At 40.7% G+C, this 24,964-nt stretch overlaps 1 protein-coding gene across 1 annotated transcript in view; it reads left to right on the top strand.

Moving 5' to 3' along the window:
* The window catches only part of TBC1D8B (TBC1 domain family member 8B), a 167,827-nt gene that overhangs the window by 12,522 nt on the left and 130,341 nt on the right, over positions 1–24,964 (top strand). The window lies entirely within an intron of this gene.

The raw sequence follows: 24,964 nt of genomic DNA, 5'->3' as shown, positions 1-24,964 counted from the left end.
CTGGAACCTCTCCCCTGTATGGCTCTCTGCAGCAGCTGAAATCCGGCAGGAGAGAGAAGAGAAGATGCCACCTTTCAGCTGCTGCAGAGACAGCCATACAGGCGATTGTTTGCAGTAATTCTCCCAACCCCCCCACCGCGCCAATCACCCTCCCTGCCCATATCTGATTCACCCTGCTGCCTGGGCTCCGTACAGGAGGACTGGTGGTACCCCCCTTATACCCAGCCCTGTGTACAACCACTTTAAAGCAGTGGATTTAGTTCTGCTTTAGGTGCCCGCCCATTCATGTGTTCCTAAATCTTGATGGGACCGACTTAGAAAAAATGGCTGAAAGCAGACTGGAAGAACAACTTGGCTATTGTCCATATTAGGCTGTATGGTTTCTTCTTTGAGATGATGGAACAGAGCTGTGATAATTATGGTTGACCATTCTCTATGCAAGTTTTGCCACACCATTTATTTTTTTTAGCTTCCCAAAGATTGACGGAAATTAGTTTTTTGCATTTTTTTTCTGATATGGCATTTGCTTTACTGCACTTGACCCTGTGGCTTCAAGTGTAATGGCAAAACCTTTTTTTTTTTTTTTTTCATTTTGGATAGAGTAATGGAGGGTTATAACCCCTGTCAGTTTATTTTCTTTCCTCTTTTTGCCATCTGTGTCCCATTGGAGATATCCCTTTACTTCCTGTCCCATAGCCAAAACAAAAAGTTTTGCCTTTTGGTTACACTTTAATTACAGAACAACAGACACATAACAAAAATGCAACAAGGACTCCTGATTTTTCTTCCACTCTCTAAAGCTTTTAGGAGCTTTTTCCGATGTCAAGCTCTTTGGGCGTTAATTCATTTCATTGGCCAAAATAAATAATTTATTCTGGCCTTTGAAATTAATTAATGCTCAAACGCTAAATGCGCCTTTTAGCAGCTTTTAGTAGTGTCAAGCATTTTTTCTGCCTAAATTCTGCTGATCCTGGGCACACTGGCAGTGAGATTTTTTTCCTGCCTCAAAACTCTCCTGCCACTAAATGCTGCTAAAAGTCTATGGGGGCTATTCACAAAAGGCAAGTTCACTTTGTACTGCTAGTGCACTTGGAAGTGCAGTTGCTGTAAATCTGAGGGGTAGATCTGAAATGAGGGGAAGCTCTGCTGATTTTATCATTCAATCATGTGCAAGCTAAAATGCTGTTTTTTATTTTCCTTGCATGTCCCCCTCAGATTTACAGCGACTGAACTTGTAGTGCAAAGTGGATTTGCCTTTAGTAAAAAAACCCTATGTGTGCATAGACATATAGGCTTACATGCAGGGCAGTTTAGAAGCAGCTATAAAAACATCCTGTGTGCATGAGGCAAAGGAAACTTCATCTAGAACTGAACTATTAGATTAGGGCAACAGTTTCATTCGTTCTAGGTGAACTGAAAAGGAGTTGAAAAACTGTCTTTTCAGCTTCTGCAGCTGATGAAGGACACATGGAAGTTGATTTACTAAAGGCAAATAGACTGTGCACTGTTGAAAGTGCAGTTACACTCTGCAAGTGCAGTTTCTCCAGAGCTTAGTAAATGAGGTAAAGCTTCACTTTACAAAGAACAACCAATCACATGCAAGGAAAAAAATGCATTTTTGTTTGCAGATGATTGGATGATGGAAGCCAGCAGAGCTCTCCCTCATTTACAAAGCTCTGAAGCAAGTGCACTTTCAAAAGTGCACAGTAAATTTGACTTTAGTAAATCAACCCCTTGATGTCTCACAAACATTCCTTACTATTTTTGTAACTCACCTCTCCCCTTTTTTTTTTTTTTTTCTTTTAAAAGGCTGCAGTTTTTAAATGAGTAATTGCTTAGTGTTTTCCTGCTCTACCCGGTATGTGCTATTACTCTCAGGCACACAGCACCTTTTAAAACTGTTTGTAAGTTCACGATTAAAATGCACTTTTACTTGTTAGAGTAGATGCATACATGGTCCCTAAAATGTTGTATGACAGAATACAGATTTCAAAATGGTTAAGATGATTACCATATGACAGGTATACCCCCTGGAAGACACAGAGGATGAATACATATTATGGAGAGATTTAACCAGTTTTGGACACTGGACATACTACAGGCATCCAAAACAACTTCATCAAAGCACACAGGACATGTGTAGTATGTTCTGTCCTTTTGCTGCTCCCAACCATCCCTTCTCTCCTCTTTACACTTACCAACTATTCACGACTGTCAAAATGAGAGTCAGGAGTTACATAAATATAGCAGCTTGTAGACCCCTTTCACACTGGGGCGGTTTGCAGGCGGTATTGCGCTAAAAATACCGCCTGCAAACCGCCCCTAAACAGTCTCCGCTGTTTGTTCAGTGTGAAAGCCCGAGGGCTTTCACACTGAAGCGGTGCGCTGGCAGGACGGTGAAAAAAGTCCTGCAAACCGCTTCTTTGGAGCAGTGAAGGAGCGGTGTATTCACCGCTTCTAAACCGCTCCTGCCCATTGAAATCAATGGGACAGCGCGGCTATACCGCGGCTATAGCCGCGCTGTACGAGGGATTTTAACCCTTTTTCGGCCGCCAGAGGGGGTTAAAACCGCACCGCTAGCGGCCGAATACAGCTGCAAGAAGGACGGTACAGCAGCGCTAAAAATAGCGCTGTTGTACCGCCGACGCCCCCACCGCCCCAGTGTGAAAGGGGCCTAATAGTAATAATGTTTTTTCCTTGTCAAAAGAAGTTTATTGAGTATACAATGTTATAAAGATACATAAAGATACATAAAGTAAGTTTACAAGGATCTATAAAGTAAGCTCATTGTTTTACAGTAGGGTTTATATAGGTAAATATCATGAAATTTCAAATATTAAACATTGGGTTCACGTAAACCTAAATTAAAGATATATATAATTTCCTTAGTTACTTTTGTAGGTATTTAAATGATTTATACCTACTATACATATTGTTTACAAGTAGAGTGTATATAGGTCAAATAAATTCTGATAATGAGCTTTAATCGTAAGGTGGAGAAAAGGAAAGAGAAAGAAGAAAAAGGGTTGAAAGGTAGAGGTATGGTCCACAAGGTTGTCCCGCTCGTCAGTTTATTATTCTTTTTAGTTCTCTTTGAAGCCTTAGAATGGGTGTCTCTGTAAGTCATTTAATCTGTTACCATGGCAACAGGACAGAGTCATTGAAATTTGACAGGAACTGTTGTTTTATCCAAGGATGCCAAAGTTTTTCAAATTTTGGAATTTGATTTTGATCGATGGCTACCATCTTAGCATGGGACATTGTATTATTCATTCTGTGAATTGTTTCTGCTAGTACCAATGTAGGAGATTTCCATGCCTTGGCCACTGTTTGTTTTGCAGCCGTTATTAGTTGGATCATAAGTTTGAATTGAGAGAGTGTTAACAATTCCGGTTTTAGATTAAGTAAAGTTAAATATGGATCTGGTTGTATTATTTTTTTAAATATTTTAGATGCAATCACGAAGACTTCCTTCCAGAAGGTTTGGATTACTGGGCACGTCCACCATATGTGTAAATATGTGCCTATATCTGGGCATCCTCGAAAACAAAGAGTTGAGGTATTAGGTGAATATTTTGCCACTCTAGCGGGTACAAGGTACCAGCGAGTTAGGACTTTATAATTTGTCTCCAGTGCCAAGATGTTGGGTGAAGATGACTTAGATGTGAGCCATATATTAGACCAGTCCGTGTCTTCTAAAGTTCGTCCCAGGTCCTCCTCCCACCTCTGAACGTAAGAGGGTCTATTAAGATTTGCTACTCCATATAATTGATTATAAAGTGATGAAATTGTACCTTTAGCAAATGGATCTTTTGTACAGATTGATTCAAAAATGGATAATTGGGATAATGGTGTATCCCCCTTTAGGAATGGTGTATAGAAATTTTTGATTTGGAGATATCTAAATATCTCAGAGTTTGGTAGATCATATTTTTCTCTAAGCGATGGGAATGAAAGGAATGATTTAGATGCTATGAAGTCATTTAGTGTCTGAATGCCTGATGTTGTCCAAGCTTTAAAAGAATTTGGGTAGATCCATGCCGGATAAAAGGCCGGATTTCTGATAAAAGAAAGGAGAGGATTGTGTAGAGATTGTAACTGATATTTGGTTTTTAGTTTATCCCAGAGAGATAAGAAGTGTTTAGTTATGGGATTATGAATTTTAAAGCGGTCTTTAGGATCAAGCCATAATAAATTTGATATTAATAGAGGGTCTTGATATAGAGGGTATTTGATATTAATAGAGGGATTTCCTGTTTTGCATGGTATTTGGACAAACTGGCCAAATGTGCTGCTCTGTAGTAGTTAGTAAAATTAGGGTATCCCAGGCCTCCTTTATTTTTGGGAAGATGTAGTGTGTGTATAGGTATACGTGGTTTAGAAGAGCCCCATATAAACGAAGTTGCTCTTTTTTGTACTATTCTCAAAAAATAGGAAGGAATTGGAATAGGGAGGACTCTGAATAGATAAAGCAATTTGGGTAGAATAGTCATTTTGATTGCATTAATCTTCCCTATCCAGGATAAAGGAAGTTGTGACCATTGTTTTATTAGATTTGTGATCTGTCTTAATACAGGAGGATAAGTGGTTGAGAATAAGTCAGAATGAGATGCTGTTAAATGAATTCCAAGATATGGGATTGATTTTTCTGCCCATGTGAATGGGAGTGCAGCCCTAGCCGGGATCAATTCCATGTTTGTGAGTGAAATATTAAGCACTAGGCATTTCTTAGGATTAATCATAAGGCCGGATAGGGCTGCAAATCCATCAAGAGCTGGTATTAAGTTAGGACCAGAGACCTGTGGTGATGATAGAAAAAGTAATATATCGTCTGCAAATATACATAATTTGTGTGTAATACCTCCTACTTCAATGCCAGTTATAGTTTGGTTTGTTCTGATGTATTGGGCCATGGGTTCGAGTATAAGGGCAAATAATAAGGGAGATAATGGGCAACCCTGTCGGGTACCTCTTTCGATATTAAAGGCTTCAGATTTGTATCCAGCATATTTTATATAGGCTTTGGGTTTATTATATAATGCTTTGATCCATGTTAAAAAGTGGGGTCCAAAACCCCATTTTTGTAATGAATATTGCATATATTGCCAGGATACTGTGTCAAATGCCCTCTTAATATCGAGAGATAGAAAACATAAAGGGATTTTACGTTTTTTAGCAATATGTGCCAATAACACTGCCCTGCGTATATTATCGCCTGCCTGTCTATTTGGCATGAAGCCTACTTGATCTCTATGTATTAATTTTCCTATAATGCTATTGAGGCGTTTTGCTATTATTTTTGCTAATAATTTAATATCGAGGTTTAACAGAGAGATAGGCCGATAATTCACACAGGAAGTATCATCAGAAAGGGGTTTTGGGATCATACAAACAATTGCCATTAGTGTTTCTTGCCGAAAAGAATGTCCATCTAGAAGTTTGTTAAAAGTTTCAGTGAGAATGGGAGAGAGTATTTCTGAGAATGTTTTATAGTATAAAGCCGAGTAGCCGTCTGGGCCTGGTCTTTTGTTAAGTTTTAGGTCTTTTATGGCGTTAGCAACTTCATCTATAGTTATAGGCTCATCCAAACTGCTTTTTTGATTCTGAGATAACTCAGGTAAGGTTATTTTTGAGAAGAAGGATTCAGCTTCTGTAGGATTAAATTCATTGTTTGTCTTGTATAAAGTTGCGAGATGTGAGTGAAATTTATGGACTATTTTAACTGGATTACAAGTGTAAACATTTTTTGATAATTTCAAACGTATTGGTTTGAAAGATTTGTTAGTTGAATTTAATGCCCGAGCCAAATATGTACCTGGTTTGTTTGTATTCATGTAGAAATTGTGTTTGGAGCGTTTGAGGGATTTATCAACTGACTCAGTGAGAAATAGATCGTATTCCAATCTAGATTTTTCCAGATGAGATTTTGTACTCTGAGATGGATTATCTTGAAATGATATGTAGGCTGCATTAAAATTGAGTTCTAGTTTTTTTGCTAGATTTTTGCGTTCCCGTTTAAATAGTGCCATTTGTGTTTGTATTGTACCACGCAAGACAGGCTTATGAGCTTCCCACAGTGTTATTGGGGAGATGTCTGTTGTATTATTAATTGATATGTATTCCTTTAAAGCTTGTTCAATGGCCATCTGATGTAGTGGGTGTTTGAGCATTATGTCTGGTAAGTACCACGTTGGGTCATGCGCTTTTGGTATGGCTGAGGCTATAGTAGTGTATACTGCATTATGGTCAGACCACGGAATCGGAATTATATCTGATGCAATAATTTCTGGTATCATTCCTATTGTTAGAAAAATATGATCTATTCTGGTGAAGGTTTGATGAGGGTGCGAGAAATAAGTGAATTTCTTTTTCATTGGGTTACTTTCTCTCCATGAATCTACCAGATTGTATTTGGAAAGAAGTTGAGAAAAAGGTAATCTAGAGGTTATTTTGGATGGTGTAAAAGGTGATTTATCTAGAAATGGGAGGAGGACCTGGTTCGAATCCCCACACATTATCACTGTTCATATTTTGTGTGTATTAATCACTTGTAATATATGTGAGAGGAATGGTGTAGGTTGTTTGTTAGGAGCGTAGTAGGAAATCACTGTGATTGCTGTATCCATTATATAACCCATGAGTATCAGGTATCTACCTTCTGGGTCTTTAATTTCTGATGATAAGGTGAATGGTGTGGATCGGTGAAATGCAATTAGAGTTCCCCTTTGCTTGGTACAGGCAGAAGCCGTGTAAATTTGTTGATAAAAAGGAGAAATATATTTTGGAGTAGAATCTTTGGTGAAGTGTGTTTCTTGGAGGCATACTATGTGAGCCTTCTTGTTATGGAAAGTACGGAAGGCTTTGGTCCTTTTTTGAGGGACATTTATTCCCTGAACATTCAGGGAAAGTATATTCAGTGGTGCCATGGCAATAGATCAAATAGTTTTGACTTACTTTTTGTTATGCAGAGCTGACTGCGCAGATCAACCTGTGTGGACTGAAGAGATGAATAGATAGAAAAGAAACCAGTGAATTCTGGAGTAAAGAGTAAACAAAAAACATATGAGATTAGATGATACATTGTATAAATTATTTTTTGCAAGTAATCACAATTTACCCGTGAAAGAGAATAAATATCTCTCTCAGGGGAATAAGTGCCTTCGTCACACTCCCACATAATATGGTTGGGAGAATGAGGAGGGCTAATGGGGGTACACGGATCTTCCGCTTACAGGAGAGAAGTGCTATGTCAAAAGACATCAAAATGATGTTTCATTAATTGGAGTGCAGAATATAGTTTTTGTTGAAATTATTTATTCCAGGGTGGTTGTATATGGTTAGTCTTGCCCTAGGCTAAATAATTCAGTTAGAAAGGTACTGTTAATAACTTTGGTATTGATGAAGATAGTTTGAATTATTTTGGGATTTTAACCCTTTTAGAGTAAACAATTACATATTTTATTCATATGTAACTGTTTAGATATGTTAACTCATAAAATTGAGATTGTATTGCTTCAGATTAGAATAAACAAAAACATAATTCTAGGAACTAGTTAGGTAATAATATATTTGTTTTAAGAAAAGAAAGAAAAAGCTTCCATTACTTCTGGATTATTGAACATATTTGTCCTAAAAAGTAATAAATCTATTGTTATTACCTGATAATATATAACTGAGCAAGAATTTCCTTATTTCACTTATATATTCTAAGGCTATATGAATCAGAAGTAATAAGAAATATAACTGGAATGTGACATGATCCCACACAGTGTGTGACATCAGAATGCAGTTACATTCAGTTATAAATATAGTTTTTTTATAGAGAACCATCTCTTAGTATAATAAATGAAGAGATATCAGGAATTAGGATGTCAGTCCATTGAATCTTCTTGGTCCATGGATGATGTGGCATAACGGCCTCTTTTGTGAGAATGATGATTCCCATTTTGTTCTGAAATTTTCTGGGTGCTGCCTGAAGGTGAAGATGACGCCATTCTTCTGCATGTGGGAGTGTTGCTGCTTGTGGGTTCTGTCAGATTTAATTTTAAAAGGGTTTGTTGTAGTTCATCTGCTGATCTGCTTCTGTAAATTGTACCTTGGTAGTTAAATCTGACTGAAAAGGGGAAGCCCCATTGATACATAATGTTGTGGCGTTGCAGTTCCATTAGTTGGGGTTTCATGGATCGTCTTTTAGTAATAGTAAGTTGGGATACGTCAGCAAAAATTTGATAATTGTGTCCTTGAAAATTAAGTTCCTTTTTTTCTCTTGCAGCAATTAGTATTTGTTCTTTCGTTCTGTAATAATGAAATTTTGTGATTATATCACGTGGGGGTCCATCTTTCTTTTTGGCTGTGAGGGCTCTGTGTACTCTGTCCAGTTCTAAACGTTCAATAGGGATATCTGGCTTTAGTTCTTGTAATAGAGCAGTAATAGTAGATTGCAGGTCTGTCACAGTTTCAGGTATTCCCCTTATGCGCAAGTTTGAACGTCTGGCTCTATTTTCGTAATCTTCGAGCTTAGTTTGAAGTATTAAATTCTCTTTTTTTAATTGTTCCAATTCTGTTATATTTTCTTGGGTTGTAATTTCAATTTCATCCATTTTTATTTCTAAGGCTGCGGTGCGGTTTCCCAGCTCTCTTATTTCTTTGGTTAGGCTTTTTGTTATTTGGTCTGAGGTTTGTTTTAAAGCCTTATGAAGCATCTTTTCAAATTGTAATAATATTACTGGGGATACTGAGGAGGCTTGTGGAGAAGTTTGTGAGAGGATTTGTTCTGTATCTGACTCAAATGGAGAGTCTTGCTGTGACATTTTCTGTCTGTGAGAGCGCCCTGATGCTGTATCTTGTGAGGTGACTGGAGCTGCTTCAGCTGCAGTGAGTGCCTGTGAGCTCTTTGTGAGGTGATTTTTATTTCTGCCACGGTTTCCTCCCAGTACCATATTTCCTGCCCAAACTTTCACAGTTTGTTCCCTGGGGCAAAAAGGTTCAAATGGATACCTTTTGAGCCTGCAGGCTCTGCTTTGTCCTTCTCTTCTCTCCTCAGCGGTGTGGAGCTCTAACAATGCATGTCTGCTCTGCTAGGCTCCGCCTCCTGCCCTGTAATAATGTTTTTTAAACACTGAGGCAAGATAGAGAGATACAAAGTTAAGATTGTTGCTTTTGTAGCTATTCAGTTCCGTTCATCTGCAGAACGGAACAGATTCGCAGCAATATCACAGTTCTGCTATAAGTTGCTGATCACTGCCATTACTAGTAAAAAAAAAAAATAATAAAAAAAAATAAACAAAAATTCCAGTATATATCCCATAGTTTGTAGACGCTTGTTGTGCAAACCAATCAATATATGTTTAATGGGATTTAAAAAAAATTTTTTTTTACTTGGATGCGTTTTATAGCAGAAAATAAAAGTTGTGTTTTTTTAAATTTTTTTTGTTTGTTTATAGCATAAAAAATGCAGTGGTGATCAAATACCACCAAAAGAAAGCTCTATTAGTGGGGAAAAAGGACATAAATTTCGTTTGGGTACAGCGTTGCATGACCACGCAATTGTCAATTAAAGTAACTCTGTGCCGTAACACAAAAAATGGCCTGGTCATGAAGGGGGATACGTCTTCTGGAGGTCAAGTGGTGAAGTTTTATTTAATTTGTAAATAACTTTGCAATGCCTTGTACCAGAATTGTAATTTTAGTGTCTTTTTAAATGAGGAAAATTAAAGATTAAAATGTATACTTTTTATCTACAGCAATGCTACAGTGCTATAAAGTAAAAATTATAAAAATATGAAAAAAGTTTTTTTTTTTTTTTTTGTTTAATTTATTGTTCCTGGAATGCATATAGAATAATTATTACAAAGCAATATCACCAAAAGTAGTTTTTTTGTCCTAAAAAAGACATTATAAATATTACTTTTTCATAAGTTTTGACAAAGTTGTTGCCGAATCAATCAATAGACCCGTAACAGAAATGGAAAATTTGCTCCAGTCCATAGTTTTTGTATAGGTGTGAGAGGAGAAGTGGTTACTATTCTGAACACATTGCCCTGTAATAAATACTGCTGCAGATTTTTCAAGTGCTCTTGCCATGACCTTTGTGAAAGGAGAAGGCCTCAGCAGCATAGGGAGAATATACACTGAATGATTTATTCCTGTTTGTCACAGCATCATTTCACGTCTCCCTTCAGAGGAATCCATTTCAGTGTACAGTTTCATGAATTGTTTCTGGGATGCTCTTACAGTATAGAAAAAATTCTTCATATAATTCTTGGCACTTGCACTGGTCTTCCCTCTGCAGAACTCACCTACACATTGCAGCATCTAGTCCTGCTTGCTGTTGAAAAGCATCTTCTTAGATGTGAGTGGGTGGGGGTTTCTTCTAATAAAGGAATGCTGAAATGAATCTTCCCTGTAGTATCCTTAATTGTTTCAGCTTGATTTACAGTGTATCTATTTACATGGGGTATAATATGAGCCACTTTACATTAGGCTGGACACCCTTACTCAGTAACAGGTTTAAAGGGTCGGTAACTTTACAGGTTACTTTTCTGTGTAAGTTTTGTTAATAACATTCACAGATATGTCTGCATAAATGCTGATATTATAGATAAGGTGTTATAGCTTATAATTGACACTTCTTTACTGTTCAGTTAAAGCAGAAGTATAGCCAAAGCTATTTTGGCTATACTTCTATAGATGACAGGAGTGCAGTTTGTTCTGCACGCCTGTGATCCGTTTTTAACAGATAGTGGGCTGAAGCCCGCTGTTGGCTGATGTCACAGAGCTGGTCCAGGCTCTGAAAAGATCCAACCATATGGTCTGGATTCACCCATAAGCCTGGACCGACAGCTAGCTCTGCCTCTCAGTGATTTGCTGAGAGCCTGAGCCAGCCCCTCCCACCCCCTCCACAACCCAGAGCTTCAGTGAGCGTGGGGGTGGCTGAGCAAAGAGCTAGTGACTGACCGTCCCGGCACTCTGGTCACAGAATGCTGAGACTTGAGCGATCAGCAGTCTTTGATTGCTCAGTTCTCAGTGCAGAGCCGGCAGGGGAGCAGGGGACAGATGCACCATCGGATCAATGCTGCATCCACCTAGTTGTGTATAAATGGTTTTCTTTTCTTGCGTTTTTTTTTTTTTTTTTAAGTCCATACTTTTCTTTTAAATGCCCTACGTTATACTTTTAAAGACAATTTACTTTAAAGCATCTTCATGTCTACTAGTCTGTGATTTGTGCATATTTAAATATTGGCAACTTAATTCTCCACTATGTTCTGAAGGATTGGACTCATCAGTGGTTTTTACCTATTATTGAAAGATTCGTAAATGTTCCCTAAATTTGGTAACATGTGGCTCTGTTCACTAAATATCAATATATTTTTAGTAACGCATAATGCATCATCTGAGGTTTTAATCAGAGATAGTGACTTTTTCCTTCTGTGCTTTCCCATAGGAATCCTTTGCCAAGGGTGAACTCTATATTAAATGTATATTTGTAAAATTATATAATATATAAACACACACACATGATAATTCTAGCACACAATACACAAGAGACCCTGACACCAAATAAAAAAAAAATGCAAGTAAAAAGCACAGAAATATCAAGTATTTTTATTTAAATGAACATCAAAACTCACACAGGTATGTCTTCCCATGCAAGGGGTTCCTCACCATCACTGCAAAGACATAACATTCAGCCTCCTGGCTCTCCTGTGGCAGCCTCTTCAGGGTCCCCCCTGAACATGAGTACCTTGTCCTCCTGACAATGAAATACATCCCAGTGTTTATGCACAGACGCTGCACCTCAGCTCTGCTCAGGACAGCATGGTGCATAGCAGCATCTCTCATGGCTCCCTTCACACATTGACCTTCTCATATGGGTAGGTGGGGCTCTAAGCTCTATCTCTCATATGAATGCAGCACACACCATTAGTGTGCTTGCTACCCAGAAAACCTGGCGTAAACCTCCATTTTACAGAGTAGCATGGGGTCACCCTGCTACAGTATATATACATATATCTATCTCCATTACAGTTTCCCTTTTAAGAATTAGCACCATTTGGAATTTAGTAATATTAATTAGTAATAAGTACTAATGAATATGACAGTGATTGGCTGTCTATCTTAGCCAATAATATGAGAGTGTTGGTTAATAAAGTGACAAAGGTGCACAGGTATCAGATCAGCAATGTGTAAAGTGAAATATGAGCCTTGGCCTTTATCTATACTATTGTAATTTAGTTATATGCATTTTAACCCCACTCCCAAAGTGAACTACTAAAGGGGTTATCTATATCCACTAACAGTTTAATTGCATAATCTGGAAAGCTTCTTAACACTGCAGCCTGTCTGCCACTCAGTATTGCAATCATGAATTTAGCAGGCCGGTAAAGGAGACTTGGTGAACTCTATTTTACTAATCTCCTGAATGAACTGAACCAGGATTTACTTAATACTAAGCATCTATTGGTAAAAGATCAGAATGCCCGTTCTTAGCTAGATAGAGATCAGCAACTCTTTTGTCACCTGTCTCCATCTACAGGGCACAGTGCAGGCATTGGGGATCTGTTAATATTGATATCTCAAGTAAAAGTACCTGTCGCCACCTGTAAGGAATCTATATTCTAATTGCTAAATGTTTTCTGATATACCGTACCTGTGAATGAGATCAACTTAAATTAAGTAACCTTTCAGTGTTCTTTAAATGTGTAGTACTGTATACTTTGTATATGCCAGTCAATCGCTGTATGTATTTTAATTGTCTTTAGCCCCTTGCCCACTTCTTTCACAAACTTATTTTATTAGTAGAAAAAAAAAATTCAACAGATTAGCTTGACGCTGTATTGGTATTAATCAAAGTTTACAGACTGTCCGGAGCCTGGCGAATGCCCCCTGCGGATCAATGTAGCCAAAATGACTAGCAGTTTTCTTTGAAGCCTTAGGATGATGGCAATCTGTTTACTCTAATGGAAACTTTTATTGGCATCTAGGTGTCACTTCGATCCTAGAAAAAACTATCTCTATCCTTTTCAATTGCTAATGAAAGAACATATGTGCATGACTGACATAGAATACTATATTTTTAATAACCCAGAATTAAACTACATCTACAATTACACTACTTCTACAGATCACACCACATCTTGTTAAGGCAAAACTATCCTACGCTTACATTTTCGTCACATGAGTAATCAAAAAAAAAAAAAAAGGGTCCATACGTACATAGATGAACTGTATACAAGTTGCGAAATTTTATTATACATAAAAAAAAAAAAAAAGTGTTTGAACAAAAGGTGGGGAATAAGAGGGAAAGAAGAGAGAAAAGAAAAAGGAGAAAGAGAGTCCAACGGGGTTGCAGCAGTAGACTATTAAATTGAAAGAAGTATATTATCAAACCTGGAAGGTTGGTTGCATGTTATCCATGGCTTCCAGACCCTGAGAAATTTATTGAGACTGTCTGAGGCAAGGGCCATCAGTTTCTCATTGATTGATCATGATGTCATTCATGTGATTTTTTTTTTTTTTTTTTTCTTAACTGCTTTAAAGCTAAACACAGTTTCCCAAGCTCTCGCAATGGTCAACTTAGTTGCCGTAAAAAGGTGCAGAGCCAATTACCAATCCTTGAAGGCGTTCCAGGATTGGTTTGCAAAGAAGGGCCTCATAGGGGTCCCTTTTAAGATTGATATGAAACATGTTATGAAGAAGGGTATAAACTGTGACCCATAGTCTACATACCTTAGGACATTCCCACCAAATATGGGCCATAGTTCCCTCCTGTGAGCAACCCTGGAAACAAAGAGGGGACTAGGATAGAATGAAGTGAGATAGTCTAACTGGTGTATAGTACCATCTATAGAACACCTTGTAGGCATTCTCCAAAATGAGGACATTCTTGGAGCTCTTAGAAAGGGCTATTGTCATGATCTGCCAATCCTCTGGATCTAAATGTCTTCCCAAATCCTTCTCCCATTTGGAGGTGGTAGGATTTCATTGGATTTCCTGAATGAATGAATGGTTTCCTGAATGAAATAATTGAGTAAAGTAAATATATTAATCCCGGAGAATGGGGTCGTGCCCTGCAGAGACTTTCAAAAGGGGTCAATGTATATGGAGTGGGTCGGGCTTTTATATGTTTTTGGAGGAAGTGTCTAATTTGTAGGTAACTATAGTTCCTGTACGTGAATATCATGGGAAGATCTAAGGGCTTCAAAAGTTGAACAGGGAATGAATGTCAGTAAACCCATTTTCTTATCGTACATCACGGGACATAGAGCCATAGTAGTTACTATGTGGGTTATAGGCCACCTTCAGATGATGCACACTGACAGGCCCTAAAACAAAAAGTGCACTCCCTATATAACCCCTCCCACTACTGGGAGTACCTCAGTTTTGTAGCAAAGCAATACACGAGTAAAGATGTGCTGTGCTGAACTCCACTGGAGCAATCCCTGCTGGGGCTAGCCATGCTGCCGGATCCATTTGAAGTGTCTTTTAGTCCGAATCGAACGGTACCCCGCCTCGTATCCGAAGAAACAAGGTTTTGCCTGTAAACGTTTCTCTTTTAGAGAGCTGGACCCCGGGATCCAGTACTTTTGGTAGTAAGGCCATAAAGTTTTACTGGCGGTGGTGCTATTGGGTCCAGGATTGTGGGTTTCCCTGAGGATCCCCAGCTCCTGAAGGTTTAACGGAACCCACCGTGAAGGGTAAATATTGGGTCTGTTGGTTTTACCATAGAAAACTCTGCGGCGGGAAAGGTAAGTGGAGTTTTCTAAGAATTTTTTTTTTTAATTTTCTTATGAATGTCTCCTTTTAAATTTAGTAAATGTTGTCATGCCTATGTGTCGCCACTGGGGGCTGTATAGAGCACTTACCTTCTCACGCTACCTCAGAGACTTCACGTTGTGTCCGGAACAAGCAGTCTTCCTTTCCTCCAGCAGACCTCCGGTAAGTCTGGGGGGGAGCTTTCCTCCCCACCAGATGCCCCCATGTGTTGTTTTTTTCTCCCCCTCTTCACGGGGAAGAAGCGCAAAAAAAAGCGCGAACTGCATGCCGCTCCACCCCACTTTACTCGGCGGCTTCCAGGCCCTCCCTTCACCATTTTCTTCCCCTCACTGCTGATCCCATAGGATCGGAAGCCCGCTCTCGCGCGGGAAAGGCTTTTTCAAAGGAGAGGGGCTGTAGGAGATGGCAGGGGTGGGGCTTAGCGCGGCGTTGGCGTCCTCCAACGCCCAGCGCGGCAAAAAGTGTTTAAAAGGCACCTTTGTTGCTGCTGCAGGCTGCGGTGGGACACAAGAGCAAAGGTGGCATGAAAGAGGTTGGTGACACAGGCATTCCTTTTGACACATTTACTACTGCATCAGGCTGACCATTAATAGCAGCGACAGGGCTGGACTATTGCTCAAGCAGTGGATGCGTTCCTTCTGGTAGTACCTCTGCTTTATGAATCGGGCTATGGTTGGAAGGGGGGGTAAAAACACCTCAAAAAAGGGCTAGAGAGAGAGAGATGATGAACTTCTCTCAGGGGACCAGGAAGAGGCTGGTGACTCTTCTTCTGAAGAACCTAATACGGAAGGATCAGGTTCACGAGAAAGGTTGTTGGTACAATCTCTCACTGAATTGGTCCTCTCCACATTTTTGCTGCCAGTAGCGGAGTCAGTCGATGAGCCCACTTCTGGTTTGGGTTCACTAAAGCCTCCCCAAACTGTTTATGCTTTTCCTATCCATTCATGGCTAAAAAAGCTTATGTATTCTGAGTGGGAGCACCCAGATAAATAGTTTTATCCTATGGAGGAAGAGTTTAATAAGAAATGGATTCCAGCAATTGACGCTGCTATATCCTCTGTGAACAAAAACCTGACTTATCCTGTAGACAATGCTCAAATGCTGAAGGATCCAACAGATAAGAAGTTGGAATTCCTTTTTAAAAACTATATTTCGCTCGCAGGTTCAGTGGTTCAGCCTGCGTTGGCAGCGATCGGAGTATCTCAGTCCCTAAAGAACCAGTTTATAGAGGTACTCAAAATTATTACTGATAAGCAGGCCCAACATTTGGCCCGGATATCAGAGGCATTGTGTTTTACAGTAGACGCTATGAAAGATTCTATTCTCCAGGCCTCATAGCTTGTGCTAGGGCTGGTACATGTGCGTAGAATCTTATGGTTGAAAAATTGGTCAGCCGAAGGGCCATGCAAAAAGCTCTTGGCCAGTTTCCCATTTCACGGTGAACGGTTATTTGGAGACGATCTGGATAAATGCATCCAAAGAATTTCTAATGGGAAAAGATCCCTTTTACTGGTTAAGAAGAAGTTTAAGTGTTTTTCTTTTAGACAAGCTTCTTCTCCAGTGCCAGGAGCATCAGCCTCCAGGCAGTCACGACGGCCTCCTCCGTCAGGTTCAAGAGGTAAACCTCAGGGTCAATCCCAGGGTCAAAAGAGGCCCTGGGGGAGGAAACCCACTAAACAAAACACTAAAAACTCCTTATGAAGGGGCGCCCCACTCGCTCGAGTGGGGGAAAGACTTCTGCAGTTTTCAAGGGTCTGGCAGGAACAATGTCAAGACAGATGGGTGGCTTCCTCAATTTCTCTAGGTTGCAAACTATAGTTCCAGGAATTCCCGTCTCCTCCTTTTCTCAGATCAAACGTTCCCAGAGATCCAGTAAAAAAGAAGTCTCTCTTTCTAGCTTTGAATCACCTCTTGTCTCAAAGAGTGATATCGGTGGTCCCCTTGGAAGAGCAAGGATTAGGGTTTTATTCAAACCTTTTCACGGTACCAAAACCAAACGGGGATGTCGGACCCAGTTTGGATCTCAAAGATCTAAACTGATTTTCGAATATCCGCTCTTTTCGCATGGAGTCAATCCGATCAGTAGTCACCATCCTACAAGGTGGAGAACTTCTGGCGTCAATCTCCATGTGCCGATTTTCGCCACTCACAAGAAATATTTACGCTTCAAGGTGGAAAATCTTAATTTTCAGTTCGTAGCTCTGCCCTTTGGTCTAGCTATTGCACCTCAAGTGTTTACAAAGGTCCTGGCTCCTCCTTTAGCCAGATTAAGGGCTCAAGGTATAACGATACTAGCCTACTTGGACGATCTACTCTACACAGCCGCAAACATGAATCACGCCTTGTAATGCGTGTGAAATATTAAATAAATAAATATGATGCGCTAGAGTTACAGTACATATACAACAGAGTATAAAATAATTTAACCCCAATATGTGCTATATCCCCCAAGGTAAACAAACTTAGTGTGCACAAATAAACCGTGCAGTGAACATGTGAAATGGTAATATCAACAAATAAATGCTCCAAAATGAATAAGTGCAAACCAGGTGCTAAAGGTGCAACAAACATATAAAGTAATAAGATAAATAGCGTTACTTCATAAATGGTTCGTATAGGCAAACAAATGCTGAAAAATAACATGTGCCAGCCAAAAAGTGCAGTGTGTCACACAATACATATACTTAATCGTCCACCATAAATTAGACCTATATTAAACACAAAAGTCCTTAATGAAAGTGATGACAACTGTGCTTCAGTGATGAGGTATTCAAACGTGCTGTGATTCCATGTGCCACATATCATGCGATGGTGAAACAAAAGGTGACCCCCCCCCCCCCAAGGTAAAGCGCTCACCTTAGGGAATGTGACTAAGTCGCTAGACAGAGTCAGGAAACGCTTTTGAGCCACCCAGGGCTCAGTATGGATCACAGGAAAACAGGCTCCAACATAGGCTCAAAGCAAAAAGAGAAAGGAACCATATGGTGTGATAACGTTTAAAAAGTGTTTATTTTCAAGGTCAGATAAAAACTCTCCCCCAGAAGGGGGTACTCACATTTTGAGGGTGCGTCAGTGCACCACTCAGAAGAGGCATATAACCTGGATAAAACAATGAGGTAATAGATGTAGCAGTCTATTATTTTTTTATACTCTGTTGTATATGTACTGTATCTCTGTGTGCCAGGATTAGGTCATGGTTAGCACACTCTAGCGCATCATATTTATTTATTTACCTGGAATACCTAGGTTGGATTCTCAACCTAGAAAAATCCTGCTTAAAACCATCAAGGGGATTGCAGTACTTGGGGGCTGATCATAGATACAGTTCAGAAGAGGGTGTTTTTGCCCCAGAAAAGGATCAGTTCCATATGGGAACTGATTCAGATGGTCAAAACAAAGAAGAATCCCTCTATTCGACTTTGCATGAAATTGTTGGGAAAGATGGTGGCTTCTTTCGAGGCCGTTCCTTATGCACAGTTTCATTCAAGACTGCTGCAAAACAGTATCCTGTCAACTTGGAACAAGAAGGTCCAAGCTCTGGACTACCTAATGCGTTTATCCCCCAAAGTGCGTCAGAGCCTCAATTGGTGGTTGATATCGAAGAAACTTCAAAAAGGAAAACCCTTTCTACCAGTTACCTGGAAGGTGGTAACAACAGATGCCAGCCTTCTTGGCTGGGGAGCATTCCTGGAAGAAGCGTCTGTCCAAGGGAAATGGTCCAAATCAGAAATGACCTTGCCCATCAATATCCTAGAGATTCAGGCAGTACGCCAGGCCCTCAAGGCCTGGACGCTCAGACTACGGAATTGTCCTGTCAGAATCCAATCCGACAATGCCACAGCAGTGGCCTATATCAATCACCGAGAAGTTGTGCGGCCCAAAGAGAGGTGAATCATATCCTATCTTGGGCAGAAGACAACATTCCTTGTCTGTCAGCAATTTTCATTCCAGGGATAGAGAATTGGCAGGCGGACTACTTGAGTCACCAACAGTTGTTCCCGGGGGAATGGTCTCTTCACCCCGATATCTTTCTGTCAATATGTCATAGATGGGGAATTCCGGATCTGTTTGCGTCGAGGTTCAACAAGATCGACAACTTTGTGTCAAGGACAAGGGATCCGATGGTATGCCGGACAGATGCCTTGGTTTTTCCATGGGATTAGTTTTTACTGATCTATGCGTTCCCTGTTCTGCTGCTTCCGCGCCTTCTTCGCAGGATCAAGCAGGAAGGGAAGGAGGTGATTCTTGTGGCCCAGAAGATCTTGGTTTGCAGAGATCATAAAGATGGCGGTAGGGGACCCATGGACTCTACCACTATGGCCAGACCTTCTCTCACAAGGTTCGGTATTCCATCCTACCTTACAAACTCTAAATTTAACAGTCTGGCTATTGAGACCCACATTCTGAAAGATCATGGGCTGTCAGGTTCAGTAGTTTCTACTTTTGTTAATACTAGGAAGCCGGCCTCCAGAATCATATACTTTAGAGTCTGGAAGGCATATGTCTCCTGGTGTGAATCCAGGGTTTGGCACCCCAGGAAATATGTCATAGGTAGGATCCTTGAAGTTCTGCAGATGGGATTGGAAATGAAGCTGGCCTTGAGTACTATCAAAGGCCAGGTGTCGGCCTTATCGGTGATTTTTCTACGACCACTTGCTTCACACTCTCTAGTTCGTAACTTTATTCAGGACTTAACACAGATTAATCCTCCAGTTAGGTCACCCCTGATCCCTTGGGACTTGAATTTAGTCCTGTCAGCATTACAGAAACAGCCTTTTGAGCCAATATGAGATATTCCCTTGGTCCTCTTGATGAGGAAAATAATTTTCTTGGTTGCCATATCTTCTGCAAGAAGAATATCAGAGTTAGCTGCTCTTTCTTGTAAAGAGCTATGTTTGATTATTCATAAGGATAAGGTTGTATTGCGGCCTCATCCTAATTTCCTACCGAAGGTAGTGTCAGGTTTTCATTTAAACCAGGATATTGTTACATAGTAGGGGAGGTTGAAAAAAGACACAAGTCCATCAAGTCCAACCTATGTGTGTGATTATATGTCAGTATTACATTGTATATCCCTGTAGGTTGTGGTCATTCAGATGCTTATCTAATAGTTTCTTGAAACTATCGATGCCCCCCGCTGAGACCACAGCCTGTGGAAGGGAATTCCACATCCTTGCCGCTCTTACAGTAAAGAACCCTCTACGTAGTTTAAGGTTAAACCTCTTTTCTTCTAATTTAATGAGTGGCCACGAGTCTTGTTAAACTCTCTTCTGCGAAAAAGTTTTATTCCTATTGTGGGGTCACCAGTACGGTATTTGTATATTGAAATCATATCCCCTCTCAATCGTCTCTTCTCTTCTCCAGAGAGAATACGTTCAGTGCTCGCAACCTTTCCTCATAACTAATATCCTCCAGACCCTTTATTAGCTTTGTTGCCCTTCTTTGTACTCGCTCCATTTCCAGTACATCCTTCTTGAGGACTGCTGCCCAGAACTGGACAGCATACTCTAGGTGCGGCCGGACCAGAGTCTTGTAGAGCGGGAGAATTATCGTTTTATCTCTGGAGTTGATCCCCTTTTTAATGCATGCCAATATTGCTTTGTTAGCAGCAGTTTGGCATTGCATGTTAGCATCATCTACTCGGACCCCCAGGTCCTTTTTCCATCCTAGATTCCCCCAGAGGTTCTCCCCCCAGTGTGTAGATTGCATTCATATTTTTGCCACCCAAATGCATTATTTTACATTTTTCTACATTGAACCTCATTTGCCATGTAGTTGCCCACCCCATTAATTTGTTCAGATCTTTTTGCAAGGTTTCCACATCCTGCGGAGAAGTTATTGCCCTGCTTAGCTTAGTATTGTCTGCAAATACAGAAATTGAACTGTTTACCCCATCCTCCAGGTCGTTTATGAACATATTAAATAGGATTGGTCCCAGCATAGAACCCTGGGGGACCCCACTACCCACCCCTAACCATTCCGAGTACTCCCCATTTATCATCACCCTCTGAACTCTCCCCTGTAGCCAGTTTTCAATCCATGTACTTACCCTATGGTCCATGCCAATGGACCTTATTTTGTACAGTAAATGTTTATGGGGAACTGTGTCAAATGCTTTTGCAAAATCCAGATACACCACGTCTACGGGCCTTCCTTTATCTAGCTGGCAACTCACCTCCTCATAGAAGGTTAGTAGATTGGTTTGGCAAGAACGATTCTATATGAATCCATGCTGATTATTGCTAATACCGTTCTCATTACTAAAATCTTGTTTAAAGTCCCTTATTATCCCCTCCAAGGGTTTACATCATATTGATGTAAGGCTAACTGGTCTGTAATACCCAGGGATGTATTTTGGGCCCTTTTTAAATATTGGTGCTACATTGGCTTTTCTCCTGCTAGTACCAATACAGTCAGTAGACTGTCTGTAACAATTAGGAACAACTGTCTGGCAATCACTTGACTGAGTTCCTGAAGTACCCTCGGGTACAACCCATCTGGTCCCGGTGATTTATTAATGTTAAGTTTCTCAAGTCTAATTTTAATTCTGTCCTCTGTTAACCAAGGAGGTGCTTCCTGTGATGTGTCCTGAGGATAAACACTGCAGTTTTGGTTACTGAAGCCCCCTGATTCCCTCGTGAAGACTGAGGAGAAGAATAAATTCAATACCTTCGCCATCTCCCCATCCTTTGTAACCAGATACCCTTCCTCATTCTTTATGGGGCCAATATGGTCTGTCCTCCTTTTTTACTGTTTACATACTTAACTGCTTCAATACAGTGCATTTTCACCCCCTTCCTGCCCAAGCCATTTTTCAGCTTTCAGCACTGTCGCACTTTGAATGACAATTGCGCAGTCATACAACACTGTACCCAAATGAAATTGTTATCATTTTTTCCCCACAAATAGAGCTTTCTTTTGGTGGTATTTGATCACCTCTGCGGTTTATATTTTTAGCGCTATAAACAAAAGAAGAGTGACAAGTTTAAAAAAAAACACAATATTTTTTACTTTTTGCGATAATAAATATCCAATTTTTTTTTTTCTTTAAAACAAATTTTTTCCTCAGTTTAGGCCGATATGTATTCTTCTACATATTTTTGGTAAAAAAAATCGCAAACGTATAGTGATTGGTTTGCACAGAAGTTATAGCTTCTACAAAATAGGAGATAGATTTATAGCATTTTTATTTTTTATTTTACTAGTAATGGCGGTGATCTGCGATTTTTATCGTGACTGCGATATTGCGGCAGACATATCGGACACTTTTGACACATTTTTGGGACCATTCACATTTATACAGCGATCCGTGCTATAAAAATGCACTGATTACTGTATAAATATGACTGGCAGGGAAGGGGTTAACACTAGGTGGTAATCGAGGGGTTAACTGTGTTTGCTAGGGAGTGTTTCTAACTGTAGGGGGAAGGGACTTACTAGGGGAGGAGACCGATCGGTGTTCCTCTGTACTGGGAACATACAATCGGTCTCCTCTCCTATGACAGGACCGTGGATCTGTGTGTTTACACACACAGATCCACGGTCCTGCTGTGTTACCGGCAATCACAGGTGCCCAGTGACACGGCGGGCGCGCACGATTGCCGTCAGCGTCGCGCGCGCCCCCTGGTGGGCCAGGAAAGCGAGGCCGTCATATGACGCCCGCCCGCAACGAGAGCTGCGCTGCCTGGCTGTCAATTGACAGCCGGCGGTCAGCAAGCAGTTAAAGAATTTCTTGGGATTTTTTTGCTCTCCTCCCCTATGTGTCTTTCATGTTCTGTCTTAGCCGTCCTTATTGCACCCTTACATTTCATGTTGCATTCTTTATAAAGTCTGAATGCTGATGATGATCTCTCAACCTTGTATTTTTTTGAAGGCCTTCTCCTTTGCTTTTATATGTATTTTTACATTGGAGTTAAGCCATCCAAGACTTTTGTTCACTCTTTTAAATTTATTACCCAATGGGATGCATTGGCTAATGCCCTTATTTAATATACTCTTAAAGCAAACCCATCTCTCCTCCGTGTTCTTTGTTCCTAAGATTATATCCCAATCTATGCCTTCTAGCAAGGTTCGTAGTTTAGGGAAGTTGGCTCTTTTGAAATTCAGTGTCTTTGTATTCCCTTTATGTTTCCTATTTGTGTGATTTATACTGAAACGAATTGACCTGTGATTGCTGTTACCTAAATTGGCCCGTATTTCCACATCTGTGATCAGGTCTGTATTGTTGGTAATCAGTAGATCCAGTAATGCTTTATTTTTAGTTGGTGTGTCTACCATCTGACCCATAAAACTGTCCTGCAAGACATTAAGGAACTGGCGAGCCTTAGATAAATGCGCGGCTCCCTCCACCCAGTCTGTCTGGATAATTAAAATCCCCCATTATGATAACACTTCACATCCTTGCTGCTAATCCAAATTGAGAAAGGAGATCTGTCTCCACTAACTCCCTCAGGTTAGGGGGCCTATAGCATACTCCTGGTATTATTTTCACCTTAGCTTCATCCCTTTGGAGCTCTACCCATAGGGATTCCACCTCCTCCCTAGCTCCCTTAGTGATGTCATCTCTCACATTCACTTGTACATTATTCTTGATATATAGGCATACCCCTCCCCCTTTTTTACCCTCTCTATCCTTGCAATAAAGGGTATACCCTTGAATTTTTGCCAGCCAATCATGAGAGCTGTTGAACCAGGTTTCTGAAATCCCCACAAAATCCAAATCCTTCTCGTACAACAGTATCTCTTGTAAACCCATCTTGTCCGCCAGGCTCCTGGCATTGGTGAACATGCCACGTAGTTTAGACCGGTCCCATATTATCCTCGTATTGGGTGTTCCGAGATTGCAACTAGGCCTTGCTACTATACTTACCTTAAATTTTTGTGCTTTGGTCAAACTACCACTAATTCCCCCAATACTGCCCTCTGAAATATGTTCCGCGCTGACTATCTCTACCTCTGAACCCTCCCCCCCATCACCTAGTTTAAAAACCCCTCTAACTTTTTGGCCATCTTCATTCCCAGCTGATCTGCACCCTCCTCATTTAGGTGCAGTCTGTCCCTTCATTTTTTCCAGAACCTCGTTCTGTGGAAGAAAGGTCACTACATTCGGTCAAGGTCTATTTAAAGGTGACCGCTCAGATTCGAAAAAAAGATGTTTTTTTTGTGTTGCTAGACGGTCCTAAAAGAGGACAGGCAATGTCAAGTGGGGGGTAAGTGGGGGGATATTAAACCTGATGAAAATTTAATGGAGTCCCACAAGTGGAGAGAATGGGTCAAACACGGCCCGAACCTGGTCGGCCGATGTATAGGGGGAACCAGGGTAAAGAGGAAACAGGAATAGGGTGGAATTCAACCAAGTCAATAGTGGCTCATAGTGGCATTTGGTATGTGTCATGGAGGTGAGATAATGGGGCTATGTTTGCTGCCGTATATTATGGTTGTAGATTGGGGACTGAAAAGCCCCCATAGATCCTCCGAACATATAAGACCCATTTATTGATTTGGGGCCGAGTGGGGCCCCAGATAAATTTCAAGAGTTTGCATTGGTGAATTCACAATATATACGAGGCAGCAATTGGGACTGGCAATACTCAAAAGCAGGTTTGGAAGATAAGACTAAGGATGAGCTCCGGCGTGTTCGCATGGCGCACGTGCCGAGCCCGCCAGGAAGTCGGCACGGCGCAGCGCTAATCACAGGCAGGGAGACATTTCCCGATCTCTGCAGCCGCACATCGGGAAATGTCTCCCTGCTTGTGATTAGCGCTGCCCCGTGCCGACTTCCTGGCGGGCTCGGCACGTGCGCCATGCGAACACGCCGGAGCTCATCCCTAGATAAGACGTACGAGCTGCAGAGATCCTGCCAAACCAGGATAACGGGAGGTGAGACCAGGAGGAGAGCACGACAGTAAGTTTTTTAAAAAGAGGGGGGTACTTGGCTTGGTATACTTTGGTATACCCAAATAAGGCAATGAGGAAAGCCACTGAAACGGAAAGGTAGTTTTCAGAGAAGCCAGTTCAGAAGGGAAAAGATTTACTGACATCGCCTTAGACTTTGTAGGATTAACATTCAGGGCTGAGAGAGAGACGCAAAAGCATCCAAAAGGGGTAATAAGTTAGGCGACAAGATTTTGGGTGTTGTCAGAGTCAGGAGAATGTCGTCTGCAAATGAGATCTTATGGGCAGAACCCGC

Source organism: Aquarana catesbeiana, linkage group LG09 (genome assembly GCF_042186555.1).
Source record: "Aquarana catesbeiana isolate 2022-GZ linkage group LG09, ASM4218655v1, whole genome shotgun sequence".
Taxonomy (NCBI): Eukaryota; Metazoa; Chordata; class Amphibia; order Anura; family Ranidae; genus Aquarana; species Aquarana catesbeiana.
Note: the sequence above shows the minus strand (reverse complement) of the source record. Positions and strands in the feature narration are given on the sequence as shown.